The sequence below is a fragment of the Myotis brandtii genome, unplaced genomic scaffold (genome assembly GCF_000412655.1).
Source record: "Myotis brandtii unplaced genomic scaffold, ASM41265v1 scaffold956, whole genome shotgun sequence".
In the NCBI taxonomy this organism is placed as follows: domain Eukaryota; kingdom Metazoa; phylum Chordata; class Mammalia; order Chiroptera; family Vespertilionidae; genus Myotis; species Myotis brandtii.
Genome location: NW_005371949.1, coordinates 581,393 through 595,011, shown reverse-complemented (window position 1 = coordinate 595,011; position 13,619 = coordinate 581,393). Strand labels below are relative to the sequence as shown.

The following is a 13,619-nucleotide window of genomic DNA, read 5'->3' as shown; positions in this document are numbered from 1 at the left end:
CTAGTCTGCTGTTGGATCTCTGTATATTATTTTTAATTTCAGTCAGTGTATGTTTAATTTCTGACTGGTCCTTTTCCATTTTTTTGGCATTATCATTAAGATCCTTGAAGGCCTCACTAAGTTCCTCGGAGATTTGTAGAAGGTTCTTGAGTAGCCTTATAACTGTGGTTTTGAACTCTATGTCCTCCATTAGTTTGCTTTCCTCCATTTCTTTCATTTGTGACATGTTTCTTTGTCTTCACATTTTTGGCTGACTGTGAGGACCCGCTGTGTCTATAAGAAGAACTGCTGTGCTGGAGACACCCTTATGGGGTAGGACTTGCTTCAGTGGGGCTTTGGTGCTCACTGAGTCTGCTTCGTGAGTGTGTCCCTTATGGATGTGGGGAGTTGAAATCTGGTATCTGGCCAGGTGTACCCTGGCTCCTGGATCTCCAAGTCAACCACTGTGTGAGTCCACCCAGCAGGAGCTACAGCGATACCAGCAGATTTCTCCTTTTTGTTTGGGGTTTGGAAGTTTTGGAGCTCTCTGACCCAGCTGCAGTTTGTTAGGTTATGCAAAAGCGCAGGTGGTTCCTTTGCATCACTGCGCACAGCTTGGATGGGGATGTAAATTGAGTGGGGCAGGGTCTCAGAGAGTCACCAGGGCGGAGCAAACAGCAATGGCTGTTGTCAGCGTCTCTGTGCCTCTGCGTCCCCCAGTCCCTCTGCGTCCCCGAGTCCCGCGCTCCCACAGCAACAATGATCCCTGCGAGCAGCTCTGGGAGAAAGCCACCCTCGCTTTCTGACCCGCTGCAAGACAGTTCACTTTCTCCCCGTAGGAGTCTGGGACCCCAGAGTCTTGCAGTAAATGGGTTCAGTGCATTTGGGAGCTTGTATTCCCTTCCGATTGGAAAAAATCACACACCCAGGTGCAGCTGCCTCTCGCGCCTCCGTACCTCTGCTCTTGGCGCCTCTGCACCTCCTATCTGGTCTCAATGCGCTTTTTTCTTTGCTTCTAGTTGTAGAACTTCCACTCGGCCAGCTTTCCTGTGGTTCTGGATGATAGCTGCTTTGTCTTATAGTTGTGGTTTTAATGTTGTTGTGGGGGGCAGCACGTACAGGCTTATACCTTATGCCGCCATCTTGGTTCTCTCCGAAAGCAGGATGATTTTCTTTCCAAGTTCACGCCATTGGAATTGAACAACCTCTATGGATAATGAAGGAAAAAAAGAAAAAGCAGAAAATGAAGCTTGTTCTTAGGTGCTTCCTACTTGAGATCAAGCTAATATTATTTTTACCACCTCTGACATTTCAAGACAATATATGATTAAATTCTAAATTGTGTGGTTCAGGGTATTTTTAAATGTCAATTTAAAGAAAACTAGAGGCAGGCTGCTATTACATTTTTACACCTATTCACACATAACTGGACTGAAAACATTCTAAATATTCAGTTTCCGAATAGATTAGGAAATGTTTCCTTTAATTCATTCCTAAAAGGAAATTTCTTCTATCCTGAAACAACTCTGTTATGTTTTGTATTATGTTTTTAATGATTTCTCTAACACTGCCTTTATTCCTTCAGAGGATTTGCTTTGGTTCATTGTTAGGCTGAAGGTTACAAAACATAGAACTCCTTCCCCGGTAAGAAAAGAGCATTTTCTAAGGTGACAATGTGTGATTATAATGTGGTAGAGTTATTATCTTGCCAACTTTCTACTTTTCTGTGACAAAGCTCAGGAATACTACATCTGGATTCCTATCGTAGATTTTTAGTTAAAGTATCATGACTTATACTTCAGGGGAAAAAAGTTGTTATTTTCTAAAGTTACCTGTAGGACCTTTGACTATGGAGAGTTCTGGGTTTTTCTGAAAGCTGTTTTGGAGTTGATGAATCTGAAAGTTCATGTCATGTGATGTATATGGACAAGGGTGAGCTAGTGAGTGTCCAAGTGGAAAATGCTCACTGTACCTTTAAAACTGCGTGTATAATATGTACAATTGGTGTTCTATAGATTTATGGGTTTTAATTTATTGCTATTTTGATTTAAAAATTATGATCAACCCATGGTCCTAGTGATGTTTCAAAGCAGCAAAATAAGCAGAATTCCCTGAAACATAAGCAGTGCAGCTGTTTTCCTCTCCACGGTGTCCCAAATCATAAACTTACATTATTTATTAATATTATTAATATACATTATTATATTATATGTTAATTTTAGAATTATTAATTATAATAGCTTTACCCTCTAAGAATGTAAATTTTAATAAATTATGCGAGCAGTCTGTTTCCTTCCATGTTGGGCTAAACCAGAATGTCTTTGTTTGCCTTGCTGCGTTCAGTCTAGTTGTGTTCTGCCTTTATCCATGGAAACTATTATTTACTGGTAAAACATGCATTTCAGTTGAAAGTAAATGTAAAGGAAATGGAAGCAACTATATCCCAGCCTATACATTGTCATTAACGATTCTAATTTCTGCTTGTGGGTTATGGTAACTGAATCCTGGAATCACTGTATTTATATGAGTAACTAATATTCTAGAGGGGTCAACCTTTGGCTAGAAAATGTTCAGGTAATGGCTTCATGGGTCCAGAAGGAAGAATAGCTGTACCTAGGCCAACAAAATAGATGCTAATTACTATATCTTCCCTGCATGAAAGTACATCACTATCAGCAAATGATAAGTCTATGGCCTTCTCATCGTAATTTACATTCACGTGACCATGTAATTGAACATCCCCAGGAGAAGGAACTTCAGATGGAGCCACTCGGGGAGATTGGGAATAACAGAAAACTAGATTCTGTACTGTCTAATCCAGCGGTCACCAAACGGTGGTCCGCGGACCACTGGTGGTCTGTGAGGTCCAAAAGGTTGGCATCCGCTGGTAATCAGAGTCCCATGTGTGAGAAAACTGAGGAGACATGGATTGAGCTCCACAAGCTGCTCTGAACGGTGCAGATGGTCATCTTGTGCTTGTTGGTAGACCTGCCTCCCCTCGTTCTCAGAGCTCACTGCTGGGGCAGCTGCCACAAGCATGCCCCTGGGTATCACAGAGCCCAGGACCAAGGACAGATGGGTGAGTTGGAGAACTGGGTCCCTCCACACAGCAGCAGTGACCAATTAAGGTACTTAGATAGGACCTACCACATAGGAAGCATTTGTAAATATTTTCTAAACTAATAAAGGAAGTTACAGAAAACAAGCCAGAGAGCCTATGGCAGCTGTGGGCAAACTACGGCCCGCGGGCCGGATCCGGCCCGTTTGAAATGAATAAAACTAAAAAAAAAAAAAAGACCGTACCCTTTTATGTAATGATGTTTACTTTGAATTTCTATTAGTTCACACAACCACCCCATCCATGCTTTTGTTCCGGCCCTCCGGTCCAGTTTAAGAACCCATTGTGGCCCTCGAGTCAAAAAGTTTGCCCACCCCTGGTCTATGGAGAACAGAGATACGAGCCAAGTCAGCAGCTGGAGTCTCTGCTGTGGTGCACCTTGAGAGGGAATACACTTGGTGACGTGTGTTTCCAGTGTCATTTGTCTAAGCCAGCAGAGAAGCAGTGCTCCGGTTCAAAGGAAGCACGACCACCGAGTGACGCCAAGAGCTCCCTCAGGGCACAGGTTGTCCTGTGCAACTGTGTGCTGCCGTGCCCAGCACAGTGCCTTCCACTCAGGGCTCGCAGAATGAATAGAAACACCATTGAAAGGTTGATATTTGTGCGGGGCCTGAAAGGGGGTTGGATTTGCTGTGGCAGAGGGAAATGGGGTGTTTTTCAAATTATTGGGACTCTGAATAAAGGCACATGTGTTGGCTTGATTTTGAGACACACTTGTTTGATTTTGTTCCGTGCTAGATAGGTCAGTGGGATTAGTGGCCTGGGGTGAGTATTGTGGTGGTATTGGTTAATAAGAGGCTGTTTTGTTTATTCGTTTTTAATATATATTTTTTTATTGATTTCGGAAAGGAAGGGAGAGGGAGAGAGAGATAGAAACATCAGTGATGAGAGAATCATTGATCATCTGCCTCTTGCAAGCCCTACACTGGGGATTGAGCCCACAACCCGGGCATGTGTCCTGACTGGGAATCGAACCACTCTTTACCTCCTGGTTCATAGGATGACACTTAACCACTGAGCCACTCTTGTCAGGCATTAAGAGGCTGTTTTTAAAGACCAATTCCGGGGATTTTGTGTTTGTCTTTATGGACCCCTGTCTTGATCATCTTGTTGGGTAAACCCACTTTAGGAGAACAGGGCACTAAGGAGGCCACCCTTACGGAGTTCATCTGCATTCCAGCCGTTCACTCAGCTGGGGTTGAGTGCGCACACACAGTAGACTTGGTGTAAGCTTCTTTGGGGAAATACAGAGGAGAATGAGATGCTTTTCTGCCGAGAAATTCTGCTTCCCAGACTAATCTCAGAATCCCTGACCCACGGCCTTGCTGCATGCTGGTGGTCTCAGGGGCAGCAGAAAGAAGCAGGTGTGGTGGCTCAGTCACCCATCTTGCTCCAGCTTAGGGCTCGAAATACTGAGTGGGACCACTTTCTCAATCAGATTGCTCAGTAAAGCCTCCCTGATACTTGGTGGACTGAACCAAATGTAAAACTGGAGCTTTGTCCTCAGGAGGAGGAAGCCCCTTCTCATTCCCAGTCGATAGAGCCCATCCAGCCCTTGAGAGGCAATTGCAGAGGCTGCTAAAAGGACCTCATAAATGTAGCTGAGGCATTTTCAAAAGGAACCATTTAAAAATTCTTCTCTTGCCCGCTTCCTTTTTTTTCTCACCTTAAGTTGGCTAACCGTTTTATTGTACTAGTTTTTCACCTACAGGTTTCTGTAAAACTCACAAGCTTTGGTTTGCTCTGTAGCTAAGCTGAATCCCAGTAGTACAATTACTGGAAGTGATTTAACAGCAGTGGTGGCTGTAGCTCTGGCAGTAACACAGGAGCCTGTGCTTCTCTTGTAAAGTGCGCTGTAGATACTTCGCATTGAACAAACACAGAGCTGTCTCAGACTTTTACAAGGAATAAAAGAAAGGTGAATTAGAAGTATCATCAGAGACAAACGCAGAAAAACAGTAGGGTTGCGGAAGGAGTTTTTTCCTCGCATGTGTGTGTAGATTGAGCTTAAGAATAATTACTTACTTTTACTGGCTAGATAATACACTCCAAATCTTTTCTGAATCTGAGCTGTGCAGTTATTTTGTGCAAAGCACTACACAGCTATTCATCTTAGTCATTATTGTACTCAGCAGTTGTTGTACCTAGCGCCTCTTGAGCTGGAGGATCTGAGATTGAGCATTAAAGCCGGGACGAGGACCTGACTCTGGGGTTTGGGATCTGTCGTTTATCCTGTTGCAGAAAACAAGCACTCGCCAATTTTGTGAAGTGCACTCCAAAGACATGGTTTTGCTTTTTCACTGTGATGACACTGTAATTGATCAAATATATTCTTTCAAAGAATTAGAAATTCGTATTGGAGGTGGAGGAGATGTCATGTGCATTTGTCAACATGTCACTCCAGGGACACAGGTGCAGCGAATTTATGGAGGAAGCTCCTCGTGTTTCTCCTGAGCCACATAAATATGAAGCAGACTTGATTGAAGACGTGTGGCTTTCGATTACTCCTCAGATGGAGAGCAATTACGGGCTGTCTGTGGAAGGTTCGCCTGCAGCACAGGCAGGGGCCGCGGCGGAGGGGACACCTGAGACGTTCTTGGAGACCTGCAGATGTTGCTGCAGACAAGAATGCTAAGGCGCTTCTTCTTTGGCAGAGTGAATGCTGCACGTTTTTACTCAAGTGCATGATTAACTTTGACATTTGAAAATAGAACTTCATGTAAAAATAAGCATGGTACTTCTGCATTTTTAATTAAGATGTTTAGTTCCTGTCAAGGCTGATAGAGGTTTTTTTTCCCCCTGTGAAGGGCAATATATTCTCAACTTCTGAAACTTTAGAAACCTGTACTTAACCTTTAATCGTCACTCCATTTACATGGAAATCTGATTAACAACTTTTAAAGTTCATGAGCTCCTGGTAAATGCAATTAAGACCTTTTTGGCGTTTCTTATGAAGAGCTGGCATTTAAAGAGGCCTCGGGCCTGGCTACTGTCGCAGTCTTCTCCATAGCAGGATGCCTCAAGCAATTAGCAGAGAACAAGAGGTACCTGAATTGTACTGCGTTGCTCCCGAGTTAACATGGTTGGTATTTAAATAGCATGCTGTCTTTTTCTTTTCTATGACTGGCTTTATGTTATGAGCTTGCTACTGAGGGGTAGGACAGGGACAAGGATAACTAGGCGGAGCTGTGGCAGTTTTCATAACTAGGGGACTCTGGCTCAGTTTCCTCTCCCTCTCATGCTCTGAAGTCACGTTTACAAACAGCCCCTCTCACATCCTGCCACGCTGCATGGTATCGCATCTCTCTACTGGATAGCATCGGTTTTTTGAGAGTTAAAATGAAAAGATGTAGATTTCAGAGAGAGAAGTGGTTCAGGTATGCAACTTCTTTCTAAAAGGCATTTCAGCAGCTCAGACATTGATCTTGGGTCGTGGGGGCAGAAAAAAGGAGTTAAATGTGTTGGAACAGGTCGGTGTAGGTTGTCAATAATTAACAAATTGTGGAGTGTGGTATGGCAAATGGGACCATACAAAGCCTGAAGAATCCCATTGGTCCATATGCTGCTAGTCTGGCAGGTTTTTTTTCCTACTTGCTGGTAGAATCGGGCTCTCTGATAGAGGCAGATAATGCACTTCTTAGGTATGTTGCTCAGCACACTACTTATTAGTATTTAGGGGAATGACAAGAGAAAATAATGAAACAAAGTATCAACAAAGACAACTCAGTAGAATATCCTATATAATAAAAGCCCAGCGACTGAATGGCGGAATGACCAGAATGACTGGTTGACCAGTTGCTATGATGCGCACTGACCACCAGGGAGCAGACACTCAATGCAGGAGCTACCCCCTAGTGGTCAGTGCACTCCCACAGTGGGAGTGCCGCTCGGCTTATCGGGATGAGCAGCACTCCCACAGCGGGCCCATCCCCGCAGGCCACGCCCCCCACCAGTGCATGAATCCCATGCACCGGGCCTCTAGTATTACATATAACAGTACTATTAAAGGATACTTGAATCTTTACGTGTTTCTGTACTGCTTGAAATTTTTATGAGCATATATTACTTTTAAATAAAACATCAAAATAAAACAAAGAGAAGTAAAGTTAAATAGAAAAACCAATCTAAAATAATTAAATTGGATGACAGAAATATCAAGAAGTAGTGCTCCAGTTTTGGACCCTGGAATTTCTACATTTACTATAAATGAACTTAAACCAGCAGTACAGTTAATTTGGTTAACCTTTCAAATTATGGGCTAACCTCAAGTGTAGTAGATGAATGAAATAGTTCAATTGCATGTTTTGAATCAACATACACCATTTTAGCAGAAATAGTGTATAACAATCACAGACCTATTATAGATTTGGGTTTCTTTCTTTCTTTCTTTTTTTGTGACAAAACTGATAAAATAGGATTAGTTCTTGTTTAACCACGGTGTCATGGGTATTTTTTCATCAGGTTAGTATCTTAAGGGAGATATGTACATATATACATATTTAGTCACCTTGCGACAGAATACTTTTGCTTATGTTATAGTCAAAATCATGTAGATGTAAAAGTTGACAAAGTCTAGAAAGAGCGATATTAAGTTGCTGCCTCAGTTATAAATGATTTCAGTAAAGGTACTTTAATGTGAGGTGCATTTGTGGTAACACAGGGAGGTGTTGGACAAAGTGTCTTCTTGTCAAGCCATGGGAGTTCAAGAGATGAATAAGGAAAAGTTTAATATATAGCAGGATGCGACTAATTGCCAAATCCAGCTAATCACCTGTGGGTGTGCAGGAATTTAAAGGGTGACTTTAGACAACTTGGTCAGAGAGGGTTTTGTGCATGTGTTTGGAGCTTCACTGGTTCTTTAAGGAAGGCTAAGGTTTAGGCATGTGGGAAGAACTTTCTAGAGAGGGATGACATGCATGTGTTCCTAACAGCGGGTACCTGAGCGTATACATGATTCACACTGAAGAGGGTAGATGCGATTGGATAGACTGAGACTTGATTCTGAAGAGCCTCCATGGGTTCAATGAAGAGCTTCTCTGTGGGTCCTCACAGAAATGAGCCCTTTGTCTCCGTGTCCTTGTGCTTTGTATCCCCAGTGCCTCCAAACCCTGTCACCTCCCAGTCTTTCCAATGTGCCCCTCAGAGCATACTTAACACGGAACCTGGCACTCAGTAGGTACAAAATGAACGTTATTTGGACCTGAATCTGCACTTGTTATTCCTACCGATTCCATTGTGAATGAATTATGAGCAAAGCGTGTTTTTGTGGGCATGTTAGTGTTCACAGATTGCACATAACCGAAATGAAGAAGTCTTTAGTAACCGAACTGCTAATTGAAATCTGGGTTGTAGTCACTTCATTGAATAAACTGTCTTTAGAGAGCAATTTGGGTCTTTTCCAAGATGCATTAACTCTTTCAGGTCATTAGGGTAGCACTTATCTCATTGGAGCAGAAATTTAATAAATGGTATTCCTGCATTGTGAGTAAATTAATGGAGCTCTGAAAGCTTCGACTTTCACCCTGGGTGTTGTGTTCCACTCTGAGGACTCACGGGTGAATGTAAAACAGCAGTGAGCAGCCGCCCTTCAGAGTATTTTATTCTCAGTCTCGGTAACCTACTAGGGAGCAGCTATTTTGTTCAAGATACTGTGCTCGATGTTAACAGAGATACAAGAAAAAGCATGGCCTGAACTGAGAGGCAGGAGAGAAGGCAAATAACGACAGGTAAAGTCCTCAAGCAATAGACTGTGTGTGGGTTTGAGTGAGAGTGAAATATCATAGTTAACAGTTAAGATGGATGGTAGGGACCATGACTTGAACATACAGTGTGGTCATTCATGTTTATTCTTGCCATATATATATGTGCACACTACATAAACACATTTATATGAACAAATATAGGTATATGTACATGTTTATACATGTAATGGCAAAATATGAGCTCAATTAATCAAGTATTTTTTACAGTTTTCCCATATATGTGCTTTCCTCCCTTTGCTTATGTTATGTAACATATTAATTATTAATGTCTGGTGTTGATCTAAAAGTAATCCAGGAAATTTTGGTGATATGGTCACTGGTTGTCTGATAATCTCACTTCGTCTACTGATGGGATATTGAACTCCAGACAGTAAAGAGGATAAGGAAGGTCTATCCTACCCAGCAACATTTTTACACATTTATGTATTTTTTGAAATACAGGCTGTTAGTTGTCATCATAGGAGAAAGGTTAAGTGACATAAAAAACGCGGCCTGCATGGCTTGGAAGTTGAGTGTCCACCCATGAACCAGGAAGGAGATAATGGTTCAATTCCCAGTCAGAGCACATGCCCAGGTTGTAGGTTCAATCCCCAGTGTGGGGCGTGCAGCAGGCAGCCGATCAATGATTCTTTCTCATCATTGATGTTTCCATCCCTCTCTCCTTCACCTCTCCCTTCCTCTTTCTGAAATCAATAAAAACATATTTTTTAAAAAACACCTACTGCAAAAGGAACTTGCAAAAGAAGGAGATAGAGATCACCTCCAAGAGAAGCTAAAACTTCACAGGTGTAACACCTGCCTCTGCTTCCTCATGCAGGGGGTTGACATCGCCTTTGGGCATGAGGACTCTGATCTGTAACATCTGAATGGAGTACATGTTTGTTAAAATTAGTTCAGTTCTACTTAAATTCACTTTCTTGATTTCATTCCCCTGTTTATGATAGATGAAACAGATAATTACAAGCTTAGGGGTGGGAGGATAAACTCAGACATGACCAAAAACCTTGGGACTTAGGGAGTAGGAAATAATGTAGTTTAATTAAATGGTAGTTATTTGAAAACAACAAATAGGAAGGAAGGCAATTGGAGCTGTGGAAGGTGCTGAATAACAGGAGATAGAGGTTTATTTTGCTGGCAAGGAGGAAGCCATTGAAGGATTTGAGCAGAATAATGATGACATTGAACTCTGCGTTAGTTTGATCTGGTAACTGGTTGTGGGGTAGGCTTATCAGGAGAAGTGTGAGTGCAGGGTGGCCAGCTGAGGTGGAAAGCAGACACCTGGGCAGGCAATGGCAGTGAAACCCTGGAGCTTTGGAGAAAGTATGGTGGCAGAGGGAGATTCGGGAATCATGTGAAATGTACAAATAACTAAAATGGAAGAGAACAAGAGCAAGAAATACTATATATATGTAATACATAAACAATAAAGAATTTTTAGAAAAGATATTATTCAAATTGTTGGGAAGGAAAATATGGCAGTTAAACTCACTGATGTGAAAGAAAGCCTTCCAAAGGTTAGAGAATGAGTACTAGCCTGGATTTAGTGGTTGAGGCCTTTATTATAGATAGGAAGAGGAGAGGGAGGAGAGGAATGACAGCAGTGAGCAGATGATAAGATATATAAATAATTCACTTATTTCCTAATAACACTTATAAAGTACTTCTTTGTTCCAAGTGATGTTTTAAGTGATTTACAGCATTAATTCAGTTTATCCCGACAATATGGGGTAGGTATTACTATTATTCCTGTTTTAAAGATGTGGAAATCACGGTTCTAAGGCACAAAGAGGTAATGTATTAGTTACTTGATTTGTGGAATACATTAAAAAAACACACCAACAGAGCCTCTTCCTCATAGATAATAATGATCTGTTTTGTGGTAAGCATTTCCTATGTGTTATTTATTTTAATTCTCATAGTGATTATATGCAGTAGGTTCTGTTGTTATTCTTACTTCATAGACGAGGGAAGTAAGGCTTAGTGAGATTAGGCAGCTTGCCAGGGTCACACAGCTTATAAGTGGTAGAACCGATTCCTAGCACAGACTTTTTCTACATTTCAGTATTGCCCTTTCAGTTTTTAGTTCTGAAGTGGGCACATGTATCTTTATGAAGTAACTCTCCAAGTGATTTCTATGTGTAGACCAATCTTTCTAGAATTTTAGCACAAACAAAAGGCAGAGTTATATACAGGGTGGGGCAAAAGTAGGTTTACAGTTGTTTGGAGCAAAAGTAGGTTTACAGTTGTTTGTATGGAAAATAATATAATTAATAAATAATGCAAGAATAAACTCTGCTTCACACACTCACAACTGTAAACCTACTTTTGTCCCACCCTGTATTTGTTGGGAAGAGATGAAATATTGTGGTCAGAGAGAAGTCATAGTGGGAGACTTTAGAGGTGGAGTATTTCCAAAGGAGGAAGAATGTGAAAGAGTCATAGAGGATTATAGGTAATTATTATGAACAAGCTTTATGCCAACCAATTAGACAACTTAGATGAAGTGGACAAATTCCTAGAAAGGCACAAAGTACCAAATCTAATTCAAGAAGATATAGAAAATCTGAATTGTCCTATAAGAACTAAGTAATTAAAAAAATTTCCTACACATATGTTACCCATAAAAATGTTTTATTAAACATTATGGAAGAAATAATACCAATGCTTTGCAGACTCTTTCAGAAATTAGAGATGAGGATATACTTTCCATTCTCTGAGGCCAGATAAGAAAGTAAGCTAGCACAGGAAACAATAGAGGTGGAAAAATCTTGAACACAATATTATCAAATTGAATCCATGAACATATAAACTGTAATATGTATTATTGTTAAGTAGGATTTGTAAAAAAAAAAATCAGTTAACATACTAACCATATTAATAGAATAAAGAACAAACTCACATAATCATCTTAATACACAGGAAAGCACCGGACACCCATTGATGATTAAAGAACAAACACAAAAACCTTCAGCAAACTAGTACTGGAAAGGCACTTTCTCAATCTGTTAAAAGACTGTGAAAAACCTGCAGCTAACATCATAAGGGGACTTTTCGAAGTGTTAGAAGTGTTTTAAAATTATTGTGGTGATGGTTACCCAACTGTATATATTTACTTAAAAATTGTCAAAATGTACACTATACAAGTTGCATCTTACGGTGTGTAAATTATACCTCAGCAAAGCTGTTTTAAAAATATTATGGGATAAAATCAAATTATAGATATTCAAAGATCTCTGTCCTTCACAATATCCTTCAGAGGCCATGCAGACATATACCTACCCGTGCTAATGAAAGTTAATTAAGGTATAAATCATGGAAAGCTCATCAACCTTATTTCCCCTTTCACAATTGTGTGAGGGCACACATGAATATGAACATTGTGTGCTTCACAAGAGTATACTCCAAACTAAATGTATTGTTTCTCTCAAACCGTTCTTCCTGCATTCCTGATTATTGCTCCTGGAACCACATCTTTCAGATGTGCAATCGTGTGTGTGTGTGTGTGTGTGTGTGTGTGTGTGTGTGTGTATGTGTTTGTGTAAATTTTAAAAAATATATTAGGGTGACATTGGTTAATAGTTATATAGATTTTAGGTGTACAATTCTATAATCACATGTGCATTCTTTTAGCCATTTTTTTATTTTTTCTCCTATTTCCTTCATAGAATAATTGGTTAAATTTTATTTCTATTTTTTCCTCTGCACTGACTCTCAAATGTGTCCTCTAATGTACAATATTACTAACACTACTTTAAAATATTTTTTTCTTGAACTATCTTTGTAGATTTTCTCTTCTTGTCCTCTCCCTTTATAATATTTCCTTAATCATTTATTTTATCAAAAATCCCATTGCCTTCTGATCTAAAATCCCACTGCCACTGGTGGGGTCCCTTGGCCTGGCCTGCACCCTCTCACAATCCAGGACCCCTTAGGGGATGTCGGAGAGCCAGTTTCGGCCTGATCCCCGTAGGCTAGGCTGAGGGACCCCACCGGTGCACGAATGCGTGCACCAGGCCTCTAGTATGCATATAAGATCTTTGGTTAATCTCTTCCCCCCCTCCCCGCTTCCACCTTCCCTCTGAGATTCATCAGTCTGTTCCATGTTTCCATGCCTGTGCCTTGTGCGTCTGCCCCCTGGTGGTCAGTGTGCATCATAGCTACCGGTCACACGGTCGCTTAGGGTTTTATATATATAGATACTGGCAGATAATTTACTTAAAGAATATTTACCAACATTTTACTTACCTATTCAAAACCTGTTGTTGCCTTGTCATTTTGTGTTTTACTTCATAATCTGAGCCTGGTGTTGAAGGTCCTGATGCGTTCTTCCATTTTTCGCCTTCCCCTGCTTACTGCTCAGGTTTCATTGTTACATTCCCTGAGTTATTTGTTGTTCACTAGAGATACCCTGAATTTCCCTAGCACTATTTATTTGTTTTGTTCCTTCTGCCATTTTTCTCTTGGCCATTTGCACCTTTTTAGATTATATGTATGTCCTATAGTGTCATGATCTTGTACTGTGTTTTTCGTTGTCCTGTTAGAAGCAATCTTGTCCTTCAGATGCTCACAGCAGTTTCTTTGTCCTGATGTTTACTTTCTCTTCTGCACTGGAGTCATTCATGGGTGTCTTCAGACTAGATAAGCCCTTAGGAGGAAGGATGAACTGACTGATTTGGCTTTTAATTCACTTAAATTTTTTTTATTAACATATAGTAAAATTCACTTTTTTATATTAGGGAAGGATTTTTTTGAGTCTTGCC

The 13,619-nt window shown here is 40.8% G+C and overlaps 1 protein-coding gene across 2 annotated transcripts in view; it reads left to right on the top strand.

Moving 5' to 3' along the window:
- EXOC4 (exocyst complex component 4) overlaps nucleotides 1–13,619 on the top strand; it is a 653,645-nt gene that overhangs the window by 99,128 nt on the left and 540,898 nt on the right. Inside the window, exon 1 of one of the 2 annotated variants that reach the window (XM_014533235.1) lies at nucleotides 12,116–12,162. The exons of the other annotated variant lie outside the window; for it this stretch is intronic. The gene's annotated coding sequence lies outside the window, so the exon portion shown is untranslated. Of the gene's footprint in view, nucleotides 1–12,115; nucleotides 12,163–13,619 lie in introns of those variants that run through there. 2 annotated transcript variants of the gene reach the window in all.